Source organism: Chinchilla lanigera, unplaced genomic scaffold, assembly GCF_000276665.1.
Source record: "Chinchilla lanigera isolate Chin_1 unplaced genomic scaffold, ChiLan1.0 scaffold00017, whole genome shotgun sequence".
Lineage (NCBI taxonomy): Eukaryota > Metazoa > Chordata > Mammalia > Rodentia > Chinchillidae > Chinchilla > Chinchilla lanigera.
The window spans coordinates 5,887,702-5,896,361 of NW_004955418.1; the positions used below are offsets into that span (position 1 = coordinate 5,887,702).

The 8,660-nt window shown below is 35.7% G+C and overlaps 1 protein-coding gene across 3 annotated transcripts in view; it reads right to left on the reverse strand.

Moving 5' to 3' along the window:
* The window catches only part of Fer (fer (fps/fes related) tyrosine kinase), a 368,631-nt gene that overhangs the window by 274,783 nt on the left and 85,188 nt on the right, over positions 1-8,660 (reverse strand). The gene's annotated exons all lie outside the window — the stretch shown is intronic.

Consider the following 8,660-nt stretch of genomic DNA (forward strand, 5'->3'; position numbering starts at 1 on the left):
GTACTAAATGGAAAAAGGAATACAAAAGTAAAAGATACCTGTCATATCCCAGATGTGTACAATGGAAAAACCATGCTTTCTGTCTTTAGACAAGTGTGTATTCACATCCTGCCTTTGCTACTTCTTATCTGAGACACTGGACAGATTATTAAGCCCACTGAATCCATTCTCTCACTGATTCTATCAGTATATAACACCTGCCTCGTGGCACTGTTTGAAGGAGCAAATGAACAAACGTACTATATATTTACTGACTGGCACTTGGTAAACATTGACTTAACACAAACCATTATAATTTGCACATGCTATCTCATTTAACTTTCATAATAATCATGAGGTAGATAATACTGAACTTATTTTAAAGAAAAGAAAGTGATATTCAGTTGTGTGGCAGTTTAAATTGATGGCAAGCTATTTCTAAATCCCTATATTACAATAACACTTTAGAAAAGTATTCTATATAGATTTGAAAAGAGTATTATACACCAAATGAATACGTACACACAGACCAAATAATTTATGGCTGCAGACAATGCATTTAGTCCCTGATGGAAATATTTCTACCATAAAAACATACATACCTCTCATGTAGTGTTAAAATATTTATGTTCAGCTTTTCAAGGCAAGATATGAACCCCAAAAGATGTAAAAGAAAGTACTAAATAATCTAACTTTATAAAAATTTAAATTTATTGAAAGTTAAAGAAATCATAACCCAAAATCAAAAATCAAACTTACAGTCTTACTGAAATGTTTGTAGTACAAATTATGAACAAAAGCCCTCATACTGAAGAAAAACTCTCACAAGACAACCTAACACTGAGAGACAACACAGTAGGAAGTTCAAGAAAAAATTCAAATGATCAATAAGCATGTGGAATTATTCAGTATGCAACCCAAAGGCAAATATCTTTAGGTTAAACAAACAGCAAATTACCTTTTACCTACTAAAACTGACATGTATGGAAAAGATCGATAATATCCAGTAACTACATTGAAAAAAATAGAAACACTTATATACTGTTGATGTGAAAAAATCAGTACAAATTTTTCAAAGGTCAACTTGAAACTGTTTCTCAAATTTTAAATCAAGATATGCTTTGTCCATCTACATACCTGTCTTACCAAAAACATGCACAACATGCACAAAATCTGTTTGTCTGAAGATGTTTGTTACAACACTGGTTATGAAGCAAAAACTAGAGAACATTTAAATGTCCATCAATAGGACAGTGGCTGAGTAAATTTTAATTGACCTATGATATAGTAGAGCATCTAATGCCACTAGAAAGAACAGGGTACACATAGGAAAGATTCTTCCCAGACATAATTTTCAATAAAAGGTAAGATGTAGAAGAACACACTGTTCCAACATATATATTAAAGTACATGTATGTGTACACATGCATTGGACAGAATTTTGTCCCCAAAATTTATCTGTTGAAGCTCTGCCCCCATATGATAATATTTGGAGATGGAGCCTTTGGTAGGTAATTGGGATTAGAAAGTTATGAGGGAATGCTCCTTATGATGGAATTAGTTGCCTGTAGTTATTTCATTTCTTTCTTTCCTCATTTACATAGAAAAAGAGATCCTGTGAGCACAAAGGAAGAAGGCAGACATCTATAGGTCTGAAAAAGAGCCCTGACTAGGAACTGGAGCAGTTGGTATCTTAATCTTAATCTTGGAATTCTTAGCTTCCATAATTCTGAAAAGTAAATTTGTTATTTAAGCCACCCTCTCTATTGGTAATTAGTGTGGCAGTCCAAGCAAACTGATGCTATCAGTGTATATTTATGCACATGTGTTTGAGAGAAAAACCAGATTACACGAACAAAATTTTTACCAGTGCTCTGAGAGACATGTCATTGGAGTATACTATGACTTTTGACAAAAAAAAAAAGCCTTTCATTGTTGACTCATATCTATAATGTTTTAATCTCATAATAAGAATGGATTTAATTTTTAATTATTAAATGAGGTAATAGAGATGAAAGGGACAGAAAAACTATGACACATTGAAAAACCTCAAATTGATTGTTCCATATTTATTTAGAGTTTAAAAACATAATAAATCTCAATAGGTTTCTGAGGACATTAGGATATAGAAAAATAAAATCAGTGATATTTATATTAATAATCCAGAATTGTCAGAACAGGTCAAATTAATGTGATCATTCTTTTCTAAGATGATTTTTTTTTCTAAGATTTTCCTAGATTTGATGAGAATATCTTATAAAACACATCTTATAGAAATAAGATATTCTCATCAAATCTAGGAAAGTTATGCTTTTGACTATGATGGAAAACAAACTTCAGTTATCTGGAAGTTTACTTGCATGGAAGAGTTCACATTATGACTATCATATAAAGAAAATACTATGTTAAAATTATATAAAATTTATTTTATTTTATTTATTATATAAAAGTTAGAGAGCAAATAATACATTACGCTTTGATGTTTATAAAACTCTGGCCTTCTACATGATCTCCTTTAAATGAAGATAGTACACACTGGGATCTGTTTCTGAAACTGTCTAGCACTTTCTACCACCAGTCTGAACCAGGCTGTCATCAAAGTCTTAGCCACGTTACATCACAGTGGGTTCAACACAAAGTTGCTTCTTCCCATGTTTAACCACTTTTTTCTCCTCTGTTCTGTTTTTTTCTTCTTTGCTCTATGATCTATTTCTTATTCTCTTCTCTTCCTGACTTACCCTCCACCTCTCTTCTCAACAATGCCTTCATTCATTCAAGTGAACCCTTACTAAAGACTTTCCCTGTGTCATTCTGCTGGACACCAGGACTAAAACACTAAACAAATTTGCCCTCAGGAAGCTTACAATCTATTAAAAGACTTCAAAGAATAAAGGTTAAATGGTTTAAAAGAGTGAAATTTTGTGGGAAAAGTATTTCTGCTTTCTTACCACTATCCTATAAAACACCTGAAGTATGTGGATTAAAGAAAGAGAAAAACATTCTAGTAAATTTAGTTTATCTACAGGTGACATAGTCAGTATAATAATAGTTTGCAGTTTTCAAACTACTATACCCCATCATGCTGTTACTACATTTTCTGTGCAATTATAGCAATTAACTGTTCAAAGGCGCTTTCTTTATAGTTCAAATTAAACATTTTGGTAGTTTAATGCAAAATAGCTAAATATTATAAAATAAAGGCAAGAAAAAATCTACTAAGTGACATAATAATTGCCAGTTAGAGTGAAAATACAGTTTGAAGGCACTTTATAAATAAGCACTTAAATGTAATTCTTCTAACAAACTACTATTATCTCCATTTACATTTGAGGAACTGAGGTACAGAGAATATAGAATTTGGGCAAGGTCACAGAGCTTGTCAAATGGAAGGCCTGGTAACAGAACCTAAACAGCTTAAACTCTGAGTCTATTTTCTTAATTAATATTCTGCTTTAAGTAATTCTAATAGAAAGTATCCTCTATACATGCTTCAATAAGTGCATAAAGATATAAACACAAAGGTGTTTATTGAGGCTTACTGAGAATACCTTATAATGTAAGGCATACACAGAAAAGACTTATAATGTAAAAAATGCAGAAATGTCTTCAGCCAAAAGTAAGTTCTTCCTCATTCATAAAAAAAAAAAAAAAAATCACACTGGAGAGAAATCTTGTGAATGTAAGAAAGGTTCCATTCTGATGTCACACCTCATTCAGCAGAGAAATTATAATGTGGAAAACCCCTTTGCCTGTAAGATATGTGGGAAAATCTTCAGCCACAAATCCAATCTCACCAAGCAAGAGCACTTTCATAGCAGGGAGAAACCTTTTAAGTACAATGAATGTGGGAAAGCCTTTAGTGAAAAAACAGTGTCTCCTTAAACACTGAATGACCACATTGCAGAAAAGCTTTCTGAATGTAATAATTATGGAAAATCCTTTATCCAAAAGGAAAACCTTCTTATCCATCAGACAATTCACACTGGAGAGGACCTTTTCGAGTCCAAGGATTGTCAGAAAGTTCATCGTTCAGAAGTCAAACCTCATCAGACACCAGAGAATTGATATGGGAGAGAAGTCCTTCATATGTAAGCAGTGTGCAAAAACCTCTAGCAGCAGAACAAATCTTACTGGAAGTGAGAAAAATCATGTTGGAGTGAAATTCTTTAAATGTAATCAATGTGGAACAACTTTTAGCCAGAAGAACCCCATAAAGCATCAAAACATTCTCAGTGGAGAGAAACCCTATGCATGTAATGAATGTGGAAAAAGCCTTCTCCCAACAAACATCACTGACTGTCCATGAGAGGACTCATTCAGGTGATAAGCCTTATGAATACAATATATGAGGAAAAGCCTCTCAGAGCTCATCTCTTACTGGGCATGTGAGAAGCCATAAAGGTGAGAACCCCTATGGTTATAATGAAGCTTACTCCAATTTCTCAACCCTAGACCTGCATTTGAGAATACACACAGGTAAGAAGCCTTATCAGTGTAGTGAACGAAGAATACTTTTCAGCCTAAAGTCACACCACATTAGACACTAGAAAATTCATACGCATTAAAACTACTGTGAATATCTTCAAAATGGGAAAACATCCACCAGAGATTTGCATCTCACAGTACGTCAGAAATATTTTGAAGCAAAGTGAGGTGAACTTTAACAAATGCTAATACTTAGAGAATACCAACAGGTCATACTAAGAAAAAGACACTGGTATGATGAAAAAACTGTGATCAACTAAAAAAACTACAGGAAAGGGAACACTGTCACTCCAGATAAAATTCCCTAAAATTGAGAACAGGAAATAGAGGCCTGGTGCTGCATTCAGCATAAATCTGGAGGTCTTAACCAGCATAAGAAAAATAAGGTGTAAGGTACAAAAACACATATTATCATCTACTGATAAGAAGGCTTTGTCATAGTGACTCAGCATAGCAAAAGAGATTCTAGAAATAGACCTATGCATTTATTCAAATTTGGAATATGAAAGAGACAGCATTAAGACATGAGAAAATAATAAGACTTTTAAAAATTACTTGGAGGTAATCTGTCTTTGGGAAAAGGAAAATGGCCCATGAGTTACACAGAAAAGTAAAACCTATAGGGATTGAAGACAGAATTATGACCTTGGAAGCAGGAAAACAATGCTTGGAACAAATCCAAAAATACATATTAGTTTCACTTGTATATATTCTCAGGAAATACCAGTGTCTTCTTTGTAGCTTAATTTGTAGAAGGCACATATTGGAGACAATTTAAATATTCATCTGGAACAAAATGGAAAGTTCTTATGATGAATACTACAAATGCATCTATAAAAATCCAACAAGTGACAGCCACGTGTTAATGGAAAAATCTAAAAAATGTTGAGAGGGGGAAAAAGTTGCAGAATGATTCATATCGTACAATGGCTTTCTATAAATGTGAATGAAGCTTCCTTCATGAAGTTTGATATTTTACAGTATATGGGTAATGAAAACACGTATGTATATAAATGTTTTCCAAATTAATTGGGAGGACACAGACCCAGCTCTTGGTGCTGGTGGCCTGTAAACAGCGGAGAAGGAAAGAGAACAAGAATGGGGAGGGGGCCTAAGCTTCGTATACAAATATCCATTTCTCTTTTTAAAAATGTAAGTAAATGTATGAAGATACTAATTCTGGATTGTAGTATATGAGTGTCTTGTCTTTTTCTGTACTTTTCTCTATTTTTGAAATTTTACAAACTTAAAAAAAGGGAGCTGTGACTAAGAAAGCTGTACTGTAGAAGTCAAGTTAAAATGGAATGATTCCCCAAAACTGAACTATTTATAGAAATTATTCCTAAAATTTTATCAAGTGGATGAGCTCTGTATAATAAGAAATTATTTTATTAAAATTTACAATGACACAAGGAAAGTATATATAGAATAACCCTCATTTATATAAAAACATATATACATGCACATACATGATTATACAATGATTATATATTATATATATAATATATGATTATAGATACACTCAGGAAAGACACATAAACTTTTCCATGAAATAACTCTGGAAGATTATAATGGGAATGTTTACAAATGGAAAGACACTTTTGATCTTAATGTAGATCCTTTGTAAGACTTCACAAATGTTATTATCTGCATGAGTTAATTGACTTTTTTTCTTGCTGTATCACAGAGTAAACAAGGGCCTTGATCATGTTAGCCAAGCACTGTGCCACAAAATTACATCCCTAGTCCTACTGGATAATTTTTAAAAATTCAACTGCATCTGAAGATACAAAAGCCTAAAATACCTACTATGGATAATAACATGTTTTCAGAGGTTATACAACACTTTTTTTAATCTTCAAACCATCAGTTATGATTACCTAAATTTTATAGCACTGCTAGACACAATTCCCTAAAAATTATAAATGATTTCTCAAAAACAATCTTGACATTTATTTCTTACATGAAATTTTCAATACTGCCATTTCAACTGTAATATTTGGGTTAATGTTAAAAAAAAAAAAAGGAAAAGTACACTCAGTCATAGTTGCCTGAAGTAACTTTTCTGATATTTTTCTGTTTAACTCCAAAATAAACTAGAAGTAAACTACATCCACAAACTCTTCCTTTAATTGCAGCTTCCTAGTATTTTATGAATGACTTTCTCTACCACAGTACAAATCTTCATGAGCGTTTCTCAAGATTAAACAGAAGGCAGTTCCTAATCAAGCAAACTTTATAAATTTCTACTAAATGTATTCACCTCCAAATATCCAACCTAATCCACTCCAAATAAATGAACCCACCTGATTCTTGCAGCTTCTCTATATTCCCCAAACTGTCCCCCTAACATGACCTTCCTTCTGATTCTTTTACATCTTCCCAATTCTTTCAACTACCTTATTTCAAATATATTCGCTGAACGCAGCTTGACAAAATTCCACGATGTGTTCAACTACAGGCCAAATAAGCTAAGATTATGAGTGGGAAGAGCCAAACACAAACTTGGCAGAACCAAGGTTCTCCTTAAGGAGTGCAAAAATATTTAAGTACTTTACGCCCCGCTGAATACAATTTAATTCATGTAGTTGGAAGCATTAAGATAGAGTCATCCTCTACAACAAGCTGTTGTGGTCTAGATCTAGAATGTCCCCCAAACTCTGGCGTGCTGAGAGGCAGGGCTGTGGAAGATGACTGGATCGTGAGGACACCATACTCATGGGTGGATTCATTAGTAAGTGTGCTGTGAGGAGTGGAGTCCAGTTAAAAGCCAAGTCCCCGGGACCCTGACCCAGAAGGGTATTCTCTCCCTCTCCAGCTCCTCCCGTAGCTCTGTCACCTGGCTGTGGCGATGTAAGCAGTTTCCTCCACCAGGCCCTTCCACCATGACCTTCTGGCACTGGAGTCAGCCACCCATTTACTGAAAACATGAGCCAAAATGAAACTCTCTTCCTTTTTAAACTGTGGGTACCATGGATTTTGTCCTAGTGATGTGAAAAACTACGACAGAAATGAATTTTTTTTCTCTGACGGTCTGGAAAGTAAATATTTTAGTCTTTGCCACAAGAAGTAAAATCAAGGATGGAGTGGTGAGCAGCAGAAAAAGCGCCTCTCTGAGATTTGCTGTCCAGACACTGGAATATAGAAATGCAAGGAAGAGGGGAAGGGAAGTGGCTCTTCTGGAACCAGTTAGGATTTGAAGTGAGAAATGAAGCCACACGAAAGAAGAAAGAAACTTCAGTGAAGAAGCAGGAGACAGTGGCTAGTGGTGTCTTCTTCCTGACTCTGGACTCGATGCGTGAGAGCAGCAGTTCAAACCTATGGGCACACAGCAACTGCTGGTAAACTGAGCGGCCTCCATACAGAGATGCAGCAGAGCAACAGAGGAGCGGATGCAATGGACTGCACCGACTAGTGAGCGGAGCGGGTTTGGCCATCCCACAGGGGAAGGCAATTGGCGGGGAGTTATCTTGGAGAAGGGCTAACTAAGCTCAGAACTCAGAACAACTGCTGGCTCCATCCAGAGGCTTCCAGGTGAGTTCAAGTCCAAAGAGGGTGCACTGACTGCTACAGGCTGAACGGCTCTGATCCCAGCCTCACAGCCTTAAACCAGTCTGAACTTCAGGAGAAATAGAGGTGCAGCTTGCTGAGATTATCCACTGCCCTGCTATAAAGCTTCGGCTGGCTTCCTGGGATAAATCAACACAGATCTGGACTCCGTCTCCACACACTGGGAAGCATGTGCCCTGCTCCAGTCCCTGGGTTCTCCACAGCAGGGAACAACAGAGCGGACAACCAACAGACCGACCTGATTGAAAAAGACAGCAACACCCAGGAGAATTTCCCTTGAGGACTGAGTCACGCCCTTCCATAGAGACTGCGTGAGAGACAGCTCTGTTTTCACTGTGGGAAGCCAGCATTGGTGGCAGAAATCATTACATTGGGGTAGGGGGATCCTGAAGAAGAAATATACACTCTAGTGATATGTTAGAGCTCTGGCACTGCTGCCAACATCCAGCCTCTTCAATGAACAGTGCTGGGAAAACTGGATATCCACATGCAGAAGATTCAGCCTAGACCCATATATCTCACCACACGTGAAACTAAAATGAAAGTGGATCAAATATCTAAATATTACAAATAAACACAATCTGCAGGAAACAAAAATAAGTACAACTCTTGAATCACAGGCATAG